General features: G+C 37.4%; 1 pseudogene; it reads left to right on the top strand.

The window, feature by feature from the left end:
- LOC102491846 (40S ribosomal protein S14 pseudogene) overlaps window positions 1-6,927 on the top strand; it is a 10,382-nt pseudogene extending 3,455 nt beyond the window's left edge.
- The last annotated feature ends 17,671 nt before the right edge of the window (window positions 6,928-24,598 follow it).

The following is a 24,598-nucleotide window of genomic DNA, read 5'->3' as shown; positions in this document are numbered from 1 at the left end:
AAAAAAAAACCCCCCCAAAATTAAAAACCAACTGTCAGAAAAAAAAAAAAAAAAAAAAAAAAAGCCCTATTTTTAACTTTGCTAATCAACTTTAGACACATAACTGACCTTTGCTCCTCAGTTTTCAGGAGTATTAAACAGTACTATTCATAGCTTTGCCTAGGTATGGAGTTCTGATGAACGCCAGCTTCTGTAAGATAAGGGTTAATTATTGCTGTCAAAGGGAGTGGCAGGATCCACTGGCTTGATAATCACATTTTATTATCTCTGTCTTCCCCAGCACTTCACGTTCATTGATTTAAATTACTTGAGTCAGAATAAAATTAGTTTAATGTGTCGCATCTGTAAAGAGGCACATAATGACAGATTTGGATGAAAAATAATATTAAAGACTCTATGAGATCTGCTCTGCCTTATCTCCTTGTATATAATATATGTAATCATGTGCATGCATATAAATATATAATCTCTTAATTATTAACATTTCAGAAGATTATTTGGCACTTGCTATCAATGAGTCCTTGCAGGGACCTGGCAAGAGAATGTATGTAGAGATAACAGGTGATTTGAAAAAGCATTTGTGAGGCACAGTTCTGGCACATAAACCTCAATCAAGTGTTCCCCTTGCCTCTTTATGGGCTAGAATAAAAGGAAAAGGAAAACGAGGGGGAAAAGGAAACAAATATTCTGTATCTACCATTGTGATTTTCATCTTAAATGTAAAGCTGTTTCCATGTTATGCTTGGTAGGAAAATAATGAACCTTATCTGTGTATACTTAAATAACTTTGTAGGAGCTAGAAAGCTCTTCCTGACAGCTAGGCCCCACAATACTATGAAACTAGTGTGGAAATGCTTTCTGACCAAGGAACATATGAAAGTAAGTTTATCTTTGTAACTGAGAAGCAAGGAAGTTAGGATTCTTACAGACAATAAATCAGACTCAATCATATGCTTGCAAAGAGTTATGTTTTTTGGGTATAATTCTAGACATTCTGAATTTTATTTGCATCTGTCAGAGCTTTGTTGATAGGCGTGCTTTGGTGGAAGTTCAACTACAGAAGGCCAGAGAGGTAGGTAAATTTCACATGACATCCAAAACATGAATGGTTAAAACCTGCTCTCCCTCTCTCTTCACATACGCACACTCTCCCCTCCCTTATACAAATATTATATATGACTTTGTTATAATTATAGATTAGGAAAGAATCTCATCTCTGCTGATCTTTATTTATTTATTTTTTGTCTTTTTTTGCACAAGTGCAAAAGAGAGCGAGTGAGGGGAACAGAAGCACCCTCATTAGAATCTGATTATGCCTCATTCTATTTCCCTCAGCCTTCCAGTTCATCAGGAACTTGGGCAAGCATGCATGCTCCTATAATATTTTCAAACTGACCTGAGGATGAAAACCCACTGCCAACCAGGTGGTTTCTAGCATTGCAGTTCAGTTTGCTATTGGCTCTGCCACAAGGCTAGGCCTATGGTTGTCTTCTGATTTAAGGCTCTACTAATATTACAAATGCTTTTTTAGATTTTTTGGCATGTATTACGATCTATTTAGGTTTGTGTTTAATTTTTTTTTCAGTGAATAGAGGTAACAAATATATCTCCAAACTGAATATAAAAGAAAATACAATCAGGACCAGCAGATGACATCATGGTTATGTTGCTTGACTCCCACACAATTGACAATGATTAGAGTCCTGGATTCAGCGACTTAGAACTCAAGCCGGGTGCGTGTGCATACATGCTCAAAATCCTAAGAGGGGACTGAAGGAGCAGGGATTGTGGCATGGTCATCCTCCTAGGGGGCTGATCTCTCTCTTTCTGTCTCTCTCTGTCTCTCCAGTGAGCCTACGTGCCCTATAGCAAAAATCTCTCTCTCTAAAAAAAGAAAAGAAAATATAATCAAACCTGGGCTCTCTAATGATCTAAACTGAGAATTTGTTTATTTTTTAAAAATAATTATTTTGCTAGAGGGTGTGTGCTCTTTCCAGAGAGAGATAGAGAAATGATAGAGAGAGAAAGCACCTGTCATGGGGGAATGGTTCACCTCAAACCCCTTTCCTCCAGCTCTTCCGTTTGGGACTTTGGGTACTTATGAAAAACATCTCTCCTTTCTTCTTCCCTTCTTTCTCTTTCTTTTCCAGCTTCTTCCTTCCCTCTCTTGTTCCCCTTTCCTTCCCTCCCACATTCTATTTTCCCCTCCTTCCTTCCTTTTCTCCTCTCAGATCATTAGAGAAAGTGTTTTCCCAAGCATTTCTGGAGATATGAGACAAAATAAAGACATGGAAGCATGGTAGATAAGTTTGAATATGGATAGAAAACTGGTATTCTGGACTGCCATATTTTAATATTTTATTCATTCCATGGTTTGAGGGAAATGTTTTACTTTTTATAATTTTTATAATATACATAGAGAAAAAACAGTAGCTCAGATTTGTGTAGATTATTACGAATACATTTTTGTTACGTTCTTTTGAAAATAAAAGTGTCCCAAATACTAAGTTGGAGGAGTCCGACCCGGTGAGGCCCCAGGATCTGTCTGAGCCCCCAGACCTTTGAGCTCCGCTTCCGGTCGGATCAACACGTTGGCAAGGCTACTGTTGTGCACCACCCCCGACCTTGGAACAAAGCTTGGGTCAGTTAGCATGTCAGCAAGGCTGCTTGCTATTTGCTCCAGAGAATTGAGGCAGCCTCACTGGGAAGCGACCCCCCTCTGACTCCCCAATTTACTACTATGAAAGAATTGCATAGCTCTCCTATACATCCTGAGTATATGATAAAATCTTCCGGGAAGTCCCCTACCGACCCGCTCCCCTTTGCTCTGATCACTTACTATTAATTACAATGCTTTATCTCCATGGTCACAATAGAGGGTGGGCTGAAGTTCGTTCCAGGCAGAAATAATCTTGACCTTTGGAAGGCCCTTCAAAATACGTTTAAGGCAAACTTAATCCTTTCTTTACCTAAAATAAGATTAGGCCAAAACTGGCCCAGGACACCTCCACCCTCTCCAAGTGAAATAAATAAATATAGGATTCCTCAAATTAAGTTTTAGATCCCTACAAAACTGTATAAGTATCATTCTTTATTAGACCCATAAAAACTAATATCTATTCTTGAGATTTTCTTTTCTCAGCACCATTCCCAGTAATCACAAGATGGCTGCTGCACCGCATCAGCTGATAATCATCTCTGCTTACCGGAACCGCTTTCCCGAAACTGCATTCCATGGAGACCCACCTACAATTGAGGAACTGCACTAGACCCACCCTTAATCCACCCCTAAATAGGAACTGCACTAGACCCACCTTTAATCCACCCCTGAATAGAATCTATGTTTTATTGTTAAAAGACTTTATGAGCTGATAATTGAAACATGTAGCCCCTCTCCCATTTACTTGTATGTAACACATTTTCAATAAAAACGCACGATAATTCCTAGCAGTTGTCACTCCTCAGAGAGCGATCTCTGAGGGGTGTCCGGCATAGGACGTGCATGAAAGGCATCAAGGCCTCTGTCTTCTGTTCACCTTCGCCGCCTTCGTCAAGATAACCCACCCACGCCGAGGCTGGACCCTGGCACTAAGTAGTTAGATAAATAATATCACTGAATGATTGAGCACCACAGAGCCTCCTGCCAAGGAACTAGACACCATCTTCGCATCATCTTGGCTTGTACTTGGTGATAACCCCTATAGTCCTTAGCTTTCTTTACATTCTGATCATAGGAAAGTGTCCAGTTTTAAATGTGTGCTTCTTTCTGCTCTTCCACTACTGAACTGGAAGTCTGGTAAAAGATCTTACAAGTGGAAAGAGTAAGAGTGACTAGATTTGGCTTTTGAGGCATATAAGAAAATATACCTTATTCATCTATATTAGTTAGAGTTCCCTAGGAAGACAGAAACCATAGAATGTGTTTAGATATAAAAAGGAAATTTATTGAAGGAATCAGTTTATGTGATTATGGTAGCCAAGAAGTCCTGGTATAGGTTACTTGCAAGCATGAGATTCCGAGATGCTGGTAGTGTGGCTCAGTCCAAGTTCACAAGCCTCATAGGCAGGAAGGTCAATGACTTAACTCACAATTTGAGACTGAAATCCTGAGATGCTGGAGGACTGTTGGTGTGAATCCTGGAATCTGATGGTAGGTGAACCTTGAGTTCTGACATCCCAGACAGCAGAAATATATATTGCTCTGTCTCAAAAGAGATCCATTCATCTTCTGCATTTGTTCTAAGCCCTTTTTGATTGGATCATGGTCTCCCACGTGGAAGGTAGATCTTCCACATCTACCCTACTGAGACTTATAGGTGAATCCCTTCTGGAAACACGTCCATGGACATACCCAGAGCAATGCTTTACCAGGTTCCTAAGTATCCCTTAGTCTGGTCATGGTGATACCCTTAACTAACCATCACTTAATCCAGGTGGATTTGGGGGGACACCAGAAACATCTGTATGCCTACTTGAGAAATGCATGAGCTACCAAAACTTGCTGAAGTGGGTTAACCATTTCATTTTAGGCTAACCATTAAATTCTAGTCTTCATAACAGGATGTGCAAGCTGATGCTATAGCCTTTGATTTATGGATGTTTCAGATAAATGGCTCCAAGGACATCTTTAAGGTCACCGGGTATAGTAGATCTATTAGGACTAGATTTCTCAGGTTCCTTTCATGCTAAATTTTTTTCTTTCTTAGCAATTTCGTAGCTAAGGGTCATATTTGATAATACACTATAATATGAAGGAATCTGAGTCTTTCTTGTTTCTTTTAATAGTAGGAAAAATATAAAAAATATGTATTTAGAGATAAATAGCATTAGTATTCTTTTCTGATTATAGATAATTAAAACACATCATTATATATCATTGAAATAAATAAATGAGCTAAAGGAAAAATTGATTTTTGCCTAATTTTAATGTTCAAGACCACTATTTTCTGTCCTAGCTATGACTATAAGGTACTCAATTCTATGTGATTTTTGATAAAATGAGATGCATTTTGAGGTTAATGAGATGAAAGGAGAATCAATATGTGGTAGACAGAATTCTAAGATGGCCTCCCTGATCCTGGCCCCTGGCACATACAAAATTTTTCTGTTATTCCAACACTAATCTATGTACTACTGTGAGGGGATTTTGTGGATGTACTTTAGATCCCAATCAGTTAACCGTAAGAAGTTTATCTAGGTGGGCCCAATTGAATCCCATGGGTCTTTTAAATCTGGTTTTAGAGTTCAGTGATAGAAGTTAGCAGGATCAGCAGTTAGCGTAATGGCTATGTCGCTGAACTCCCATGTAGTGACAGCAGTTCGAGTTCTGGGCCTGGTGACTTAAACTCACGCTGGGCGCATGTGCGTGCATGCCCAAGATTCCAAGAGGAGAATGGAGGAGAAGGAATTGCAGTGTGGACACACCCCCCGGGGGGGTGATTTCTCTCTTTCTGTCTGTCTCTCTCTCTCTCTTTCTAGCTAGCGCATGCGCCCTATAGCAAAAACCTCTCCCCCCCCCAAAAAAAAATAGAAGTTAGCGATTGAAGCATGAAATCAAAGCATTTATTTCTTTAAAATAGAGATAGTTACTTGGGTAGGAATGCCTCTAAAAGTTTAGGGCAGTCTCTGGTAAATAATCATCAAGGATCCAAAGACTGGAGTCCTACAACTTTGAGGAGCTACTTTCTGTCAACCATTCAAATGAGTTGAGCATAGAAGTACAGTTTTTTTGTTGTTTTTTGTTTGTTTGTTTGTTTGTTTGTTTGTTTTGGAGAGATTTTCGCTATAGGGCGTGTGCACTCGCCAGACAGAGAGAGACATAGAGACAGAAAGCGAGAAATCACCCCCCAGGGGGGATGGTCACGCCGCAATCCCTTCTCCATTCTCCTCTCGGGATCTTGGGCACACACGCACACGCGCCCAGCGTGAGTTTTAAGCCACCGGATCCAGGACGCGAACTGCGGTCGACTACATGGGAGTCCAGCGACATAGCCATTACGCTAACTGCTGGTTCCCATAGAAGTACAGTTTTTATGGAAGAGAGTAGCTTTCAGTCCTGTGGTACTCTGGACAGAAAACCCAGGCACATCATATTCAGCTTCTGACCTACAGAACCATGAGCTAATAAATGGGTGGTGTCTTAATCTGCCAAGTTTGGGATAGCTTCTTATGCTGCAATAGGAAACTAATACATGATAAAATTAGTGTCATATTCGTATTTAATTTTAGGTGATAACTATAGAAAGAAAAAACAATGAACTAATTCCTGAGATGGACTACTCCACACACTCGTACGCATTTCTTTCTAGATATGTATCTGTCATGTGTCAAGTTTCACTAGGCAACAAGAACGATGTACATGGCATTTGAGCAATTCACTGGTCTTTTCTGCTCTGAAATGCTAATTTCTGGAAGGAAATCCAACCTCTACTAGGTGGTTCTCTTCCCTAATATGCTTAGATGCCCTAGAACTATGTACATGTAATCCTGTGGTTAGGTAATTGTTACATTTGTTTCCCCTCTCAGAGGCTTAGGGCATTTTCTGAAATGGATATTCCACCATTGCACCTTTTGTTGCTGATCTTGGACCCTATGCACCAACTGTAATTTCCTTAAGCATCTGATTTGCATGTTGTCTGTGGGACACTGTATTGTCTGCTGTTTATTCAGTACTTGCACTGACCACCGGCCATGGGCTTTCATGCTCTCTCTCGCTTACTAGAGTTATCACATTGTGCCTCTGAATCTCTGCAGCTTGTCTTTATGTCTCTGATCTCTAAGGAACTGTTTATCTCTTCATCTCTATACCTTTATGTTTTAGATTTTGGTGGGGAGGCAAGAGAAAAGAGGGATGAGGAACAGAAGTTCATTATCTCTGGGCATGAATACTGCCCATTTCTAGAACAACTTCTGGTTTCATCAGGGTGACAGGTGATTCAAGATGGTTAATGGAAGCTGGTCAAAGGACAGATGTAAGTCATTTCCAGAATCAACCAGACTCATCCACTGGGTCTAGCTCCCAGTTGCTTTTACTTCTGGAGATTTCTCTCTCAGAGGTCTTGTTTTCCTTTCTGAAATACACACATACTTGTGTGGTTTAGAGCTCAATTATGGACACATATTAATCCTTGCCCATGTGGCCCCAGCCAAATGAAGGAGGTGATTGGACACTTAATTAAAGATCATCAGATATTTTCTGTTAAGAACCTACTCACTAAAAACAGAAAAAGAAAATGGGGAGGAACAGTGTGAGGGTTAGAGTACCTAACTGTATCTACAGCCAACCTGACTGGATCCGAGGCACAGTACAGAGAAAGCACCCACGGTGCTCACAGAAATAGCATCTCTGATCTTTATAGAAAAAACTTAAAAACAAGCCCATTTGCCCAGTGTGGTATGAAAGACTGGAAATTCAAGTATATATGTGCCTTACAAATACTCATGTTTTTACCAATGATTTCCACCTGATTGTAGTTCTTAGCTTCTAAATTTAGACTTCTACATAATCAATCAAGGATAGATTACCACTTTGTTAAATGTTCTTTGCTGTTGTGGCCATAAGTGAGACATGAACAATTTTTTGATTTGCTTTCTGAGAAAAAGGCATTTAGAAATAACATTTACATTGAGTGGCTACAGTTGCCTTTGCTGTGCATCAACTACGTTTCTCAATGTGTCTCCTCCATGGACTTAGGCTGTAGAGTAAACTTAAAACTACAGATGAATTATCTGTTAAATTAGGGGAGAAAAGAAACCTAACCATGAAAGAACACATCTTACCATGAAGCACGTTCTAAGTGCTTTTGTGGGAAAAATAAATATCACGGGAAAAAGGGATAGAAATGAATTATAGTAGAAAATCGTACTAAAACCTCAAGTGACTCTTCAACTATCAAAATGTCTATGATTTAAGAAACACAGAATTATCTGTTTAATGTGTCCACTGTCTCGAAAGCCTTTTTTTCCCCACATCATATTGAGATACACTAGATACATTATTTTGGCCACTTGGACCGAAAATCGAACATGATACCATTAAAAGCAACTAGGAGAATTAGGACTCTCTGTTGAATTGTTTGACCCTTTCTCTGAAAGATTATTTTGTGAAAAGATAGGTTTAGGTATCTTAAAATCATATGGTTCTATGAAAAAAATATAGAAAAATATTGAAGCAATTATTAATTCTTTGGCACAGCTAAAGTAGAATAATCATCCCTATTTTCAATTCTTCATTAGGTTAAAAAAGTTAAAAACTATATTAAATACATAATGACATGCTCATTTTTTTCTATTGTTATTATTGGAAGCAGTCTTGGGAGGAATTTTTCTTGGCTCCTTTAGAGTTTGTCTTTCTCTCGCAAAATGTATGCTATAATTCATGTGCATACATGTGTGCATACATGCTATCAGCTTGAACTGATTACATACTGTAACACCAACCAGATTGTGCTGGTCTCGTTATCTCACACATACCACTCTATCTCACATATTATACAACATCCGGGTCCAGGAAGCTGGTCTCTTTCTTTCTCTTTCACACATACCCCCCACACACTCACACACACAAGTGTGTGCACATGTACAAATAGAACCAACGAAAGGCTGCATAGGAACCAAGGAAATGATGATGAAGTTTAGAGTTGCTGAAACTTCTACATCCACTCTTATCCCAGATAATCCTAAGACTTTGAAAAAAAACCAAAGTAGTATGTCTGATTCCTGTCAGGGTTGTTCAGTTGGATAAAAATAAATCATCTAATCTTGCAGTTCCACTAAAAGTATAAGGAGGAAATAATTTTTTTTTTCCCATCACTCATGAATCCAAGGATATTGGTTAAGAGTAGGTCTGAGAAAAATAATTTCTGTCATAAATTACAGAGTCTAATCATGTAAAAATAACTCTATAAGCCCTATAACTAGTGTCTTAAGTAATTACTACATCTATAGTGTTTATAAGAAACACTTATACCTGATTTCTGAATCATTGAGACGTGAAGTAGAATTTACTTGCTGTGGTTTCATGGTGCCAAGGACTCTTTTCTTGTTTTACACAGTGTTGGCATTGCATTATTGAATTAGACCGGAAATGCAAGATCTATTGCTGTAATCAGTGTCTTGTTATTAATCACTTCCCTTGTCCTTTTGCCCCACCATCACTCCTTCTTGGCAATACCTTTGGGGCTATTTCAGTTTCCACATCCATTGGTGGATCTGACAACCAAAGGGCTTGGTGCTGTCAGGGTCCAGGCAGAAAACAGAAACCAATCTGAGTGTTTAAGACAGGGAATTTCATGTGGGAATTGGTTGGCAAGAACTGAAAACCCACTTTTAACTGCAAGTGAACTCAGAGATAGGCAAAAACAGGAAACCGTTTTGCCTTCAGGCTGGAGGGACAAAGGCACAAAGGCTATTGCCAAAATAAGAGAATGGTTAGGAACTCATATGAGACCAAATAGAATTTGGATAGGCCTAATAATCATCTAAGTCTTTAGTAATGGTACCTGAAACTTCAACCCTCTGTCTTTCTGTGGTCTGTCTACTCTCATTCTTCAGAATGGCGATTACAAATATTCTCCCCACCCCTAAAGCCCTCACATCCACCGTGTACCCCTCACACATTCAGCTCGTTAACGCTTTTCACTCTGAGTGCAAACACAACTGGTCTTTAGATCACCACAAATGCATCGCCCCCCCTCCCAATGTAGTTACTCTCTCTAAACATTGGTTTCCATTTCTATTAATCTCATAAGGAAATTTAGAGCATCAGTATTAAACATTTTTGCATCTTCAAGTCTTTCCACTAACTTCATATCAATTGTTTTTTAAATTTAACTTTATTGGGACCAGCAGGTGGCATAGTGATTAAGGCACTGGACTCTCATATGGCCGACTATGGTTTGAGTCCTGGATCTGGTGGCTTATTTCCTCACTTTGCCTTTCTCTTTAGTGAAATTAAAAAATAAATGATAATAAAAAAATAAAATTAATTAAATAGATAACTCTAAAAAAAAGTAACTTTATTTATATGTTTCCTCTGAGAAAGACAGAGAGAAATTTCCAATAGGGTCTTCATATCGAGATCCACTTTGTGTACATTTGGCACCTGGTGCAGTCAGGGAAGCTCTGGGACAAAAACCCAAGACCTTTCTGTATGGGTCCGCTGTGCTACCACTGCACCATCTGGTCCCCCGCCAACATTTAAAAATTTCTCCTCTCTGGGGCCTCCAGGTGGTGTGGTGGGTAAGTTGCTAGACTCCCACATGGTTAACTGCAGTTTGAGTCTTGGACCTGACTGCTTGAAAATCACACTGGGTGCATGTGCATGTGTGCCTAAAGTCCCAAGAAGAGAGAGGCGAGGAAGGGATTGCAGGATTGCAGCGTGGCCATATCCCCTGGTAGGGGGGGTGATTTCCCACTTTCCCCTCTCTGTCTCTCTCTGGTGAGCATGCATGCCCTGTAGCAAGAATCTAAAAATAGTAAGAAGTAAGGAAGTAAGGAAGTAAATACCAAAGAAAATTCTCTCATCCTTCCCGAAAAAGAGAAAGAGAAAATAAAAGAAGGCTCACCTCTTCTTTTTTTTTTTTTTGGAGAGATTTTCACTGTAAGGCGCGTGCGCTCGCCAGACAGACAGAGAGAGACAGAGAGACAGAAAGCGAGAAATCACCCCCCAGGGGGGATGGTCACGCCGCAATCTCTTCTCCTCCATTCTCCTCTCGGGATCTTGGGCATGCACGCACACGCGCCCGGCGTGAGTTTTAAGCCACCGGGTCCGGGACACGAACTGCGGTCGACTACGTGGGAGTCCAGCGACATAGCCATTACGCTAACTGCTGGTTCCCAAGAAGGCTCACCTCTTTGCTCTCTCAGTCCAGCCCAGATTTTGGAAGTGTTGTTTATGCTCTCATTGCCTCTCCTCCCAGCCACCTGTCAGCTCACTGGAAGCCAAAATCTGCCTTTTTCTCACTTTCTACTGAACTGTACTCTCAAAGTCAGCAGTGAACTTTTGGCTGGCTGTATTGGAGATTATTTATTTTGACTACTATTAGAATAAATGTTTGTTCTTTGTAATTCCTAATTTCTGGTTATCTTTTAGCTCCTATATCAAAGGTCATAATTGAAAGAGTCAGAATAATATATATATATATATATATATTTGCTAGAGGGCACACATACTTGCCAAGAGAGACAGAAAGAGAGAAAAGGAGAAAGCACCCCTCCAATGGGACGTGGTCATGCAGTCTTAGAATTCAAATTAGAAAGTAGTGGATGGATTCCAACAATTCGGATTTTTTTTTTGAGGGAGGGAGTCAGGGTCTCACTATATTATCCATGCCAGGCTCGAGCTTATGATCCTTTCCAGACTCAGCCTCTTGGAGTTGCTGGGATTACAGTGTACATCACTGAATCCAAGTGATCTGGACTTTAATAAACCCTCTAAATTGATGCAGGTTAAGTTTGATTAACTACTGAAGAAGTAAAAATTCTTTTCCAAAAGAGAGTAGAAACTAGAAAAGAGGTAGAGGTAGAACGAGGTTTCTAGGTTCCCGGGTCTTTGTTTCATTCCATTTTGTTTGATACTCTGAAGGATATAACAGGAACTTCAAGAAAGTTATTTTTAAAACATTTTAGGGGAAGGAGCGTGAGTTAGTTGGATGCTTCTCCAGGTAGAACTTGGGGGAGATTCATTTGCCATGACCAACTGTGCCTCTGAGAGACTGTAGCCTCAAGTGCATTGCAACAAGTCATACCTAGCAACAAGAGTTTTGGAACATAAATGTTTTAGCTTGGTTCATTTAAATTAAAAAAAATGGTGGTCAGGGTAAAGGATTTTTAGGTAGGAAACTTTCAGGGGGATCTTCAAAAAGTTATGCAAAATACATATTATGAAAAAAAGGCACGGATTGCAAATATCTTTGCACCAAAAATAAAGTCATATTTTAATTCCATTTCTTCACAAGCTTTTCGAAATCCCCTCATGTTAGTGTCTGCTTTAATCCTTACAATCAATTCCTCATAAACAAATCATAGTAATTTCACCCAAATGAGAGTCTTTATTGCACTGTCTGCAAAAAAATTCAACATCTTGGGGAACCAGCAGTTAGCGTAATGGCTATGTCGCTGGACTCCTACGTAGTCGACTACAGTTCGAGTCCCGGACACGGTGGCTTAAACTCACGCTGGGCATGTGTGCGTGCGTGCCCAAGATCCCAAGAGGAGAATGGAGGAGAAGGGATTGCAGCATGACCATCCCCCGGGGGGGTGATTTCTCGCTTTCTATCTCTCTGTCTCTCTCTGTCTGTCTGGCGAGCACACGCACCCTATAGCAAAAACCTCTCCAAATAAATAAATAAATAAATAAATAAAAATTCAACATCTTCAACAATGTCACTCAGGATAAAATCTAAATTTCTTGGTATAACATGTAAATCTGATCTGGCTCTTACTTTGCATTCCTTTCTTTTCTCTTAATGGTCTCCTCCCACCTTGTGTTGCTTGAATCCACTTGGCATGCTAAGTGTAATGTATATCATTGCCTATATTGTTTCCTCTATTTAGAATACTCTTTCTTGTATTTGCACCTGGATAATGCATATTTATTAATAGGGGCTCTATCTAAACAGCAGCAAACCTTCCCATTACCTGAAGCTGGGTCAGGAGCCCTCTTGTGTTCCCTCTTATCTATACCAAGCACAGTTACACTCTAAGCAACTTTCTGTTTACTTAGTCTCTCTCCACAAGATTTGATAAAAGGTATTATGTTCATTTATTGTTCCACATGCAGCCTGGCATACAGTATACACTCAATGTATATGTGTTGGTTGAACAAATAGATGAAGTAGATCAGTTTTGGATTTAAGTCAGTAAATTATAAACAATCAATTCAATTATATAAGTATGTATATAGGTGTTTAAACTAACTAGAATTTGCATTTAACTTCTGTTTTTGCTGCTTAAGAAGGTGACTAGAATTATTGGAACCTATGTGGAGAGGACCATAATATGCAATTTTGATTCTAGTTTGAATGACTGCCACTTTTAATCACCTTTTAACTTTCATTCTGGTTTAGTAGAGCTTTCATAATTCTGATCTCTTACTGTGCAAAATCATTCAGCTAATCTTCACGACTATGCAATCAAATTAAGCAGATACAAGCTGGTTATTAAGATGTAATGAGTTTTGGGATACTTTAATGTCAGTTTAGATCATCAAATAATCACTCTTTTCAACTGTTAATAGCAACAAAATATAAATCAAACAGAGATTTGGCTTGGAAGGGGTGTAGTATAGAAACAGATATTGAAGTTCTCTGTAGATTTTATGTTTTATATAAACCCGTACATGATACAAGTTCATTAATATATATATTCACATATATTGGGTCATTAGAAAAGTCATGATATATTTTACTATGTAAAAATGTGTCATGACTTTTTTGAGAACCAAACAAATAAGTGTAATAACATGAAAATGTACAAAACTCACATAAACTCAGTCATTCACCAGAGAGCTGTAGCGGTCTTACCAACGACATTGTCTACTTTTCAATCAGCCATCCTTTTACAGTTTCATATTAATTTTTTAAATGAATTTAATACCAGGACAAATTTTTCTAAGTTCACCACGGAGACCAGCAGACGGTGTAATGGTTATGTTGCTGGGCTCCCACGTAGTCAACTGTGATTCAAATCCCAGACTGGGCAGCTTAAAACTCATACTGGGTGCATGTGCATGTGTGCCCTAAATCCCAAGAGGAGAATGGAGGAGAAAGGGTCACAGTGTGGTCATCCCCCCTTGGGGGTGATTTTTCCCTTCTGTTTCTCTGTTTCTTTTGCTAGCACATGTGCCCTCACAATGACTCCTTCACTTCTTCTTCCTCTTTCTGAAAGATAATGTGTATTGTACACCCGACCTTTCATTATTGGTCAATACTCAAGGCCAAACTTGAAATTCTAGTATGTGTTTACATCAGCCCTTATGCTTTAACTTTTGTCTTCTAATTTCACATGCTCTTAAATTTCTACCTCAGTGTACATTAACTTTAATATTTCCCCATATTTCTGTTTTAAGCATAATTTCATTATATATGCTTTGTAATTTTCCTTTAATTATTCCTGGAACATTCATTTTATAAACAAGTAATATCATTTCACATGTATTTTCAAACATGGATGAGATTGAAAATACATAGAGGGAAATGTGGCTGTGTTTACACCGAAAATCTTGTATGGAATCATTCTAATTGCAACATTTAGTCTCATCAGTCAGTGTAGGCTGTTTCTTTGGTTGCATGTTTTCTTAGCCAATGTTTTTTTGCCTCTCCTGATTATATAACCATGTTGACTAACCTGACTGAAATCTATACTTGCAGAAGTTTCTGGAATTATTCTACCAATTTAAGTATCAATACAACACAGGAGCATGGAAAGATTTAGTGAAAAGCAATCATGTAATAAAAGTTTAGATCTATGAGGGCTAATTTTAGATCCATTCTAGCAAGAAAATAGAAAATATGTTTATTAGACATCTAAAAATCTGCTTGAAGAACTATAAGAAAGCTTATATATTACTAGCTCTCATTTTACAAAGGGGGAAACAGACTCAGAGAAATCAAAGAACTTGACAGTTGTGACAGAGGTAGGAAAAGACACCCTCCTAACAGGCAAGGAGCTCAAAATGGCTCTCTTTTACTATTCCTTTGGAAGCCAGAATCATCATTGGAAGAATGGGCCTTGGTCCCAGATACATTTATGAATCTTGCCATGTAATCCAGCTGTGTGACCCTGAACAATTATTTCATTCTCTATGCCAGAATGTATTTGTATAAATTTGATAACAATTTTATTTATCTCTGTAGAGTTGTTTTGCAGAATAAATTAGACAAATGCAGAACTAATAGCACAAAACCTGGCAAATAGGTAGTGTTTTATACATGAGTAGTTCCACCAGGCATGCATATATAAGTGCCCAGAATCTGATGGGCTGGAGGAGTGGAGGAAGGGGATCCAAGATCCATATAACCAGATCTTGCAGAGGGTGCTTCTCTCTCTCTGTCTCTCTCTCTCTCTCTGCTTTGTGCATGTGTTCTATCATGAATAAAGAAAATTTAAAAAAATAAGCGCATACTATACTATAATGAATGAAAGGAAAGATTATTTTTTAAAAATATAATGCAGTGAACTGTGTATACTTTGAAGATGCTTTCATAGAAAAGAGATATCCATGGTTTAAGTGGTCAGTCACTTTAATTATGGGCTATTTTTTTTCTCCTTCAGTTAATTGAGTATATTCTTAACCTGAATTTAACTTCCTAAAACATTTAGTGTGATGGATGTGATCTTTACCAGGTTTTTATGTGCACTGCTAAATTAATTTAAATGAAATGTGACAGCCAGTAGGACTCCTTTTTTATTTTTTTAAATAGACATCTTAGCCATTCACATTGTGAGGAAAAACATGTCTAGCTATCTGTTCTCATTCTTCTTTTATTGTAAATCATCACCCCAATCTTGATTGTCATCATCCTCATTATTGTCATCATCAGCAGTAAGCATTGATTCATCATCTACTATGTAAAAAGCTAATGTGCGTATACCACTTGGGAACATGTGATACTTTTAAATTTTTATCTTTAAGGAGCTTTCTTTTATACACACACATATATATACACACTTTTAAATACGACAGTATAATATAATGGAATAATATAGATCTATAAATGGCAAGAACAAAACTAGTGAATATGGTTGATGGGACAAGAAAACAAGCAGAGAGGAAGCTGAGCTGAGGTTTGAAGGAAGTAGAATTGTGGTAAGGAAAGTTGACTGGAAGAGGCTCTGGAAGAACAAGTAGGTTAATTCAGTTAGGTGTGGTGTTTATAATGTATGTTTGTGGAAGTCTGTGTAGGGCAGTGGTGGGAGATAAGAATGGTAGAACTGAAAGTGAGAGAGAGATTTGGACATCATTTTGGATGGAATGACTCTGAAGAATTTTAAACAGGAATCTACTAAGTCTGAACCAATACCTTTCTGTTCAAGATGGAAATTATCTAATTTTAAAAGATACTTTATTAAGTTTGGTCTCCAAGAAGCTAAGAATCTAAGATGAGTTTTAGTTTGATGGAAGTTCTCAGTCCATCTTTTAAAAGTTCACATTTCACCCTCTTCTGAAATTTTATATCAAAAAGTTAAAAAAGTCAAAGTGTATAATAATAGAGGGGGAGAATGGATGTGCTTTCTAGATTATAGGTGAACATCTTTCAAATTAAGAGTTGGCATAAGACCTGAAATATCAGTTTTGGAGTAGGAATTTAGACAATAAAGGGCCATTGGTGTACAGATTTTGTGGGAAACTGCACATCAGCGAGTCCGCTGAGACTAGTTTATGAGTCTTATACTATCACCTTTTTAAGGAAACCTTTAGGTTTCGATTTCTCAGAAGCAAACAATCATACAACACCAAAAGCCACAATTAGCTCCCCTTCAAAACCACACTCTTATTGGCTACAAACCCATGACGCTCACCAATTGGTGAGCCTAGAATCCCTCAGATTTGCATATTCAGCACCTTATGATTGGTCAATCTATAATCCTTCATTATCATATAAGGCAACCAATCATGGCCCACCAACATGTATATAACCATTATATGGGTGTTTGTCCCATCTCTCACTGCCTCCACGAGGAAAACTGTTCAACTGTCCTGCAGGTCAGGATAAGTTTTAGCTCTGCAAAGGTAGTCATGTTTTTCTTAGAGGAAAGCTTTGTAATCCTGTGTGGCCATTTTGGCTTGAGGTCTTTTTGGCTCTATTATTTTTATGCTTTTTAACCACTTGGCCTAAAAACGTTGGCCTAAAACATGTGAAATATGGGATAATAGAACATGTCAGAGATTAATCATCATATCTTACAAAAGCATCTTAAAACTTTTCTTTAAAATGTTACTCCTGATCTCCACAATACTCTAGTTACTATGACATGTACAAAAACATAGATAAGACAAGTTTGGTGGTCTAATTCTTTGTTAATGGGAACCTGAACTAGGAGAGGAAATACTGTGCAAACCTGTCCTGTTCAGGCCCATGTGGTGGGCACAGTAAGTAAACTGTGATTGTGTCCACCCAGTATCTCTAATGATAATGGAAATGGGCCTATTACATTTCTCTCCCAATGGCTGGTTATTGCCCATCTTCATAGCAGAGATAAATGGTTTCACTCAAATAATGCTGACTGACTACGTGTGTGGTCCCATTTAACTGGTAAAAGGAATCCCACTCATGAAAATGTTCACTTTCTAAATTAAACACACATGCACATACACACAGACACCTTCAAGAGCAAAAGCCCATGATGAACTAGTTCAAATTAATTTAGCATAAAATAATTAATGACTACTGTCCCTTTCAATCTACCTATGACATCTACAGTTTTTGGCCTTGCATTATGCCAGTATTATGTATGCCTTTGGAGATGCTTTCATGGGTTGTAAATGTAGCTATCACTTGTATACACGTTCATTAATTTTCTTATTGTGCAAATAGTAACACTGCTCTTTCTGACTCTGAACAAATAGCACAACACACTTAAATGAAAATATTTGCCAGCTTATAAGCACAAAACATGACAAAGATACATCACACTTTTAAAGAGCATTTCATTAATAGATGGATCAGAACATACTTCTTGTTATACATCATTTAATTGTTACATATTTAAAATGAGATATATATCCAATATTCTTTTCAAGCTTTCATATACTTCAAATTTATTATGTCAGTTGTTAGTGGCAATGACATCACAAGATGAATTCAAAGCAATGATTGCTTTAACATTTAAAAAGCTTAGAGTGTGCCGATTATTCAGGCTGCTAAGTGTAAGTACAAATGTCAGTTTAGCTATCTATAATCTCATACTGTTTAGAGGTTCATGAATTACACATGCAGCAGATAGAAATGGAGGAACCGAATTTGACTAAAAGACCCTTTTCACAAAAAGTTTTCTAAAATGGTTTCTTCTAATGTAGTTTAGTGATTAATCAATTTGATTTAAAATGTTAGAATTATTTAAGGTCTGTACTTTGAATTTACTGTGAACTCAAAGCATGTTTATATTTATTGCATCAACTAAGTAAACAGCATATGCTTAATGCTTTTAAAATGTTCTTCAGTAAAATTTAGGTCAGTACTTAGTTGTTAGCTATCAGCCCCAAAGATACATTGATGTATTTGATTAACAGTGCACTTTTCCCACAAGGCTTTGTGTAATTTCTGCAATTTTATATTATTGGCAGAAATTCAGTATCAGCTGCTATCATAGAAAGATGTTGTACTTGCATTAATTTTTCATAATTTTCAATATTTCTAGTTTTTATGAACTGCATGTATCTTCTTTGAAGAATTTTAGCATGTATATAGTTTTTGGAGCACAGAAATAGAGATATTCAGGATGCACTGGGTTCCTACTTGCACGATGTGCTGATAGACACGGTCTCAAATGCAGTAAAGACCAATAGTGTCTAAAACTTAGGATTATATGAAATTTTAAATATTACCTGACCGTATTAAGCACTGTGTATTTCTATTATTATGTAGCAGGTTGGATGGGAGCCACAAACTAGGTAGTCTAAAAAGAAATATTTTACTACCCCTCTCCAGCAAGTGATTCCTGTTTTTAATTCAGATTATTGTTGGTAAATATTAGCAGATAAGTGTTATAATGGACACCAAGACAAATAAGAAATAACTATGCTAGAGATATCAGAAAGAAAACTGGTTTGGTTATATGTTGTCATATTCCAACTCCTAGTTCTCTCTACTGAAGAAAATGTTTCATGGTTCATGGTTATAAATCTTCACACTCACCCTGGAAAGAAAAGAAAGAAGAAAAATGACAAGTATCAGTCAGCTCTAAACATTTACTTACTTCTTATCTATCCATCTATCTATCAGCTATTATCATCATCTATGCATCTATTGTCTATCATTTAAAACATTTTTTCTTATAAACTTAAGACCTCTACTTCCTGAAAATTGACAACACTATTTTGGGTGGGAATTGAATATGATACATTATAGTACATGACAATAATTCCCTTAAGTTTCCCAGTAAGACCCACATTTTCTAGAACATAAAGAGATTTGGTTCTTTAGATTCTTCATCATATTCATCAGGCAATTAAATAATATTTATATCATTGAATTGAGCTGAAAACCTGGTAGAGGGTTAGGAATGGTGTAATGGGAGTAAGAAACTAGATGTTACATTGACAGAGTGCCATGGAGTGGGAAGAAGTTTGCTAGAAGACTTGGCAGCTAGTGGGATGAGCAGATGAATGAAGGCATTGGATTTCACTAGCACTAGAATAAACCTGCCGGTCTCAGATACTGTCACACATTTTATTCCTCTGGGGAGCTTTTGCAAAGTAGTATTAACTGGCTTTTCTGACTAGCTGCTCACTAACTCCCATTTTGGTTCTGTAAGCTAGTATAGAGCACTGATGATTTCCTAAAAGTTTTGCAGATAATTCTAAGTAAACAGAGATTTAAGAACTACTGATAAAGGACTTTGTCATTCAGGGTGTGGTTCTAGGATTTGTAACCCAGGTATTATTTGAAAGATTAAATCTGCTTTTCCCCTTACCTTCTTGATTCAGAACTTCCATTTGAACAAGCTTCATCAGTTGATTCATATATGAGCTGAAATTTGAGAGGCCATGCTCTCTGGGTTCCATACAGATTTCATCCTAGGAGACCTCTGTGACCATTTATGACTCAGGTTTGGCACATACCCTGCACCAGGCTCAGACATGGTTTATGAAGCTGCAATGGCTGCTCACACGATGAATGTTCTCGCAGGGGCAAAAAGGGTGGAAGAAAGAAATTGGGGGCAACAGGAAGGCAGGGCTCCCAGAAACCTGACAATTATTCCAGTTAACCTGGACTATCTGTATACTTTTCAGGATCTGTTTTATGTACTGTGACTCAGCACCTCCACCTCCTTCCTGTCTTCTGTTCTCACAATTTTACCCTCCCCCAAGAAAATCTATTTCTTTGTTGATCATCCAGAGTTTTAAAGCTACTTATCCAAAGCTTCTTATAGGGAGCATTAATGATAATGGATTTAGTGCTAACCACACCAGTCAAGATGGCAACCACATCCATGAAAGGATATTCCTGTTTCCTGCCTCTTTCATGGTGGGGAAGTAATCAATAGAATATTTGGAAAGGATGTGAGTGTTGGTGGGGTGGGGGAAAATATAATCTCCTAATGTTGAAAAAGTTTCCCTGTCTTTCAGTAACTTATTGAAAGTTTGCTTTCGAACTTAAAGAATATGAAATATTACCTTTGTCTGAGGAGATCAGCCCTGGTTCACTTCTAAAGTCAAAATGGTTTAGAGTTGCATTGTCCAAAACAATAGCCACTACATAGCCACATGCAGCTACTGAGCATCTAGAATGTGGGTAGTCTAAGTGGAGACATGCTGGAAGTGAAGGTTTCGCATTATTAAAGAGTGTAAAATACCCAATTAATAATTTTATGTTGGTTACATATTAAACTATAATATTTGATTTGTATTAGACTCAATTAAAGGATTTAACATAATTCCACCTATTTTAATTTTTATTCATTTATGTTTTAAGAATGATTAATTTTATTATTATTATTATTAATTTGTCATAGGGCATGTCTGTTCATCAGAGAGAGAGAGAGAGAGAAAGTGAGAAAGCAAGCCACCAGATCTGGGACTCAACCCATAGTCAGCCATGTGGGAGTCCAACCAGTAACTTATTGAAAGTTTGCTTTCGAACTTAAAGAATATGAAATATTACCTTTGTCTGAGGAGATCAGCCCTGGTTCACTTCTAAAGTCAAAATGGTTTAGAGTTGCATTGTCCAAAACAATAGCCACTACATAGCCACATGCAGCTACTGAGCATCTAGAATGTGGGTAGTCTAAGTGGAGACATGCTGGAAGTGAAGGTTTCGCATTATTAAAGAGTGTAAAATACCCAATTAATAATTTTATGTTGGTTACATATTAAACTATAATATTTGATTTGTATTAGACTCAATTAAAGGATTTAACATAATTCCACCTATTTTAATTTTTATTCATTTATGTTTTAAGAATGATTAATTTTATTATTATTATTATTAATTTGTCATAGGGCATGTCTGTTCATCAGAGAGAGAGAGAGAGAGAAAGTGAGAAAGCAAGCCACCAGATCTGGGACTCAACCCATAGTCAGCCATGTGGGAGTCCAACGCCTCAACCACCATGTCACCTACTGGCCCCCCTTTAAAATTTTTTTTTTAAATGGGACTAACAGAAAAATTTAGACTACATTTGTGACTTCTCTTAACATCAGTCTAGAAGAACCAAGCAGCTCTTCCAGGAAGTAAAATTCTAGGTCAGTATCTAGCCTTATCCCAATTTAATTTTTACAGTAGTCAATCTCATAGACCATAGTCTTAAACTATGGTTTTAGGAAATAACAATGGCTTAGGTAGAATGGGCAGAGACAGTAAATTATAGATAATTTGAGTTAAACACATCTTTTTCCCTTTATTCCAGACTATCCAAAAACTTTTAAGCCTTTATAATAAATCTTAGGGTGATTGTTACTAGGTGGAGATAGTTTGGTGGGCTATAAAATAATTACATTAAATACTTAACACATGAAGATATAAATCCTAACTAAAAAGTAAATATTTATACACGTGCACAATGTGCAAGGCATTGTACTATGTGATGCTCCACTGAAATTATTTCCTATTTTATATAAGAGATAAAAAATAGGAGAGCATGGAGATGTTCCATCTATCAGCTAAACAAAAGGGGTAGGAAAACATCAAGAACACAGGGGGTCTGTCTTTATGAGTTGGATAGACTGAATGCTCCACACTTGCATCCAATCTGCTTTTACCATGTTGATACTTTCTCTTTAGTTTTCAGAATTATCTATTTTTTTTTCAATTTTTTCTTGTTCTACATTATTGACCGTATTAGCTGTTTTTCTTAGGCTTGGGTGGACCAACCTTTGGCAGGTATCACTTCACACAATAGAGGAATTGTCAATTGTTGCAACAAATATGCTATTCAGTGCTTGGTCTTTCTTGGGAGAATGAGGTGATGATGAAATTATTGATATGTTGTTGCCAAATATTAAATTCTTATGGCATCATGGGTAGCTCATATACTTAAGTAAGATAATTAAGTGAGATAATTTTTTTGTAATATCAACAACCCTTGAGTCTATAACAACTCTCTCTTTGACATTGTAAAAGGACTATTTTTAAAATATGATAGAATTTACCAAAAAAATGATACAGGCCTAGCTGGTGATGTATGTGTGCTGCCAAAGCACTGATCTATAGGCTGGGACCATACTGGAGGCTTGGGTTTGATTTCTGGCTCAACCTAAAGGCCGAGTGAGTGGTATGACCTTTAACCCCAGTGACTCAGGAGACCAACTGGAAGATTGTGATATGATGAAATATGGTCTTTTAAAAAAGAAATGAAAAAGGGTGCAGATATGGTGGCACAGGCAGTTGGGGCACTGGTGTATGATGTGGGAGGCTATATAGGAAGGCTCTGTGTTCATGTCCTGGGAGACCTGAGCATGCTGGGCTTGCTCATGGGCACATCTGTGATCCTGGTTGGCTGCAGAGCTGGGGAGAGGATCCTGGAGTGAAGAGCCTATTGAGGGTGCCTCTTGTCTCCTCTCTTTCTTTCTCCTTTCTCTCTGTCTCTCATGAAATAAAGAAACATTTTAAAAGAGAAAGAATATGATATGAACTGAGAAGGATGACTATCAATCTTGCACAAAAAGTTACAATGCTAATATCGATACATTTTAAAGGAAAAAACAGAAATCCCATCATCACAAGCTAAAGATATTTGACATGGTATAACGCCATTCACAGCAAAAATGAGAAAATGTTTAATCAGAGAACATGAGAAAGGACAGAACATTCACCTAACTCACTGAGAGGAAGGTGAAGATGGACTGTGCTTTAGACATCAGAGACCAGATTTTTCAAACACCAAGCACAAAACCTAATTTTTAAAAAGGAAAAATAGCAATCTCCATTGCAAGTTGTAAGGGTAAGTACTATTTCAGGAAAATCTTTGATTTAGTTCTATGTATGTGTGTATGTGCATGTGTGCGTGTGTGTGCATGCGTGTGCATGTGTGTATGTACTGGGTTAGTAAGTAAAAACATATCTTTTTTTTTCTGTGAACAATGGTCAAAAACATTTGAAAAACATTATAAAAAGAAAACATTTTAATGGGGAACTGCCAAAAAGATGAGTCGGAGGCCTGGAAAACCTTCAGAGCCTTCTTATATAGCCTCCAGCATCATACACCAGTTTCCCACCTGCCTTTGTCACCATGACTGTCCCCAAAACCACAGAATAAAAGAAGTAGGAACAGAAACTTAAAGACCCCCCCCCATCACTTCATGCCATGATGCTCCTATTTCATTTCAATCTAAAATTTCTACATTTGAATATGGAGGAAAGACTGCTGTAATTTCAAAAAATGGTTGAAAGGCTTATTACCTCATAGATTCTTTAACACATGCCTTTACAGACTGCAAATAAGAAATACACTGACAGTGTTTTCAACTAGTTCTATTTTACCATTATGCAGTAGCAAAATTTTTCATATTTAAGAAGACTATGGGTGCTGGTTTTATCTTTTCTGAGCTGACTACAGGTGATAAATACAAGTGGACAGTGGTAACTAGATAGTAAAATTGGTGAGGGAGCATAAAAGTCTGGGCCATTTTTCTTCAGTTCCTTAGGAGGATCTAATCCAATAGAGCATGCAGTCATGAATTTTAACCAACTGCCAAAGGGTTATTCAATGGATTTGGGTGTGACCTTCAATATGGTTGTCATGTGAAAGAAAAAAGTTGGAATGAAAGTACTTAAGAAGATTAAGCCATTTTAAGCCATTGTATACTATTGTAAGCCACCATAGACACTGTAAAAAGTAAAATTAAGGGGAAAACATTTGGTAACCATAAAAATATATATTCCAAATGGAAAAAATAGTTGAACACGTGTCTCCACAAACAGGGATATAAGATATCATCCACTTTTTACTATATTACATAGATATATTTTTATGAATCTTAAAGATTATTAGCATCATTTTAAGTATATATAATGAATGCATCATCATAATCCTTTACAATGCCTTCAGATTTTAAAATAAGGTGGAGACAATATGAAGAACTTTGGACAAAATGTCACATTCCTTCTCTTCCTTTCATTAACTGATCTTGAGCTCCTGAATCTTAGTATAATATACATAAAAGTAATTTTAGTATTTTTAGTAACCCTGACTATTTACTTGTCTTCTTCCAATAAGAAGCATGAAAACCTGTCCCTTTTTCTCAGAAAGTGACCCCTTACCCTTTGAGTCTACAGATACCTTAGAATTGACTTAGACACCAAGAATTCGTGGATGACTTACGTATATGTGTAGATGTAAACACATATAACTTAAATACTTGCATTAGGATTATTTTAGAATTATTTTGAAATTACTAGTAGAATGAATATTTTAAGCAAAGCTGTATTAACCCTCG

Source organism: Tupaia chinensis, unplaced genomic scaffold (assembly GCF_000334495.1).
Source record: "Tupaia chinensis unplaced genomic scaffold, TupChi_1.0 Scaffold000251_1, whole genome shotgun sequence".
Classification (NCBI taxonomy): domain Eukaryota; kingdom Metazoa; phylum Chordata; class Mammalia; order Scandentia; family Tupaiidae; genus Tupaia; species Tupaia belangeri.
The sequence above is the reverse complement of the archived record's forward strand: the minus strand, read 5'-3'. Positions and strand labels throughout refer to the sequence as shown.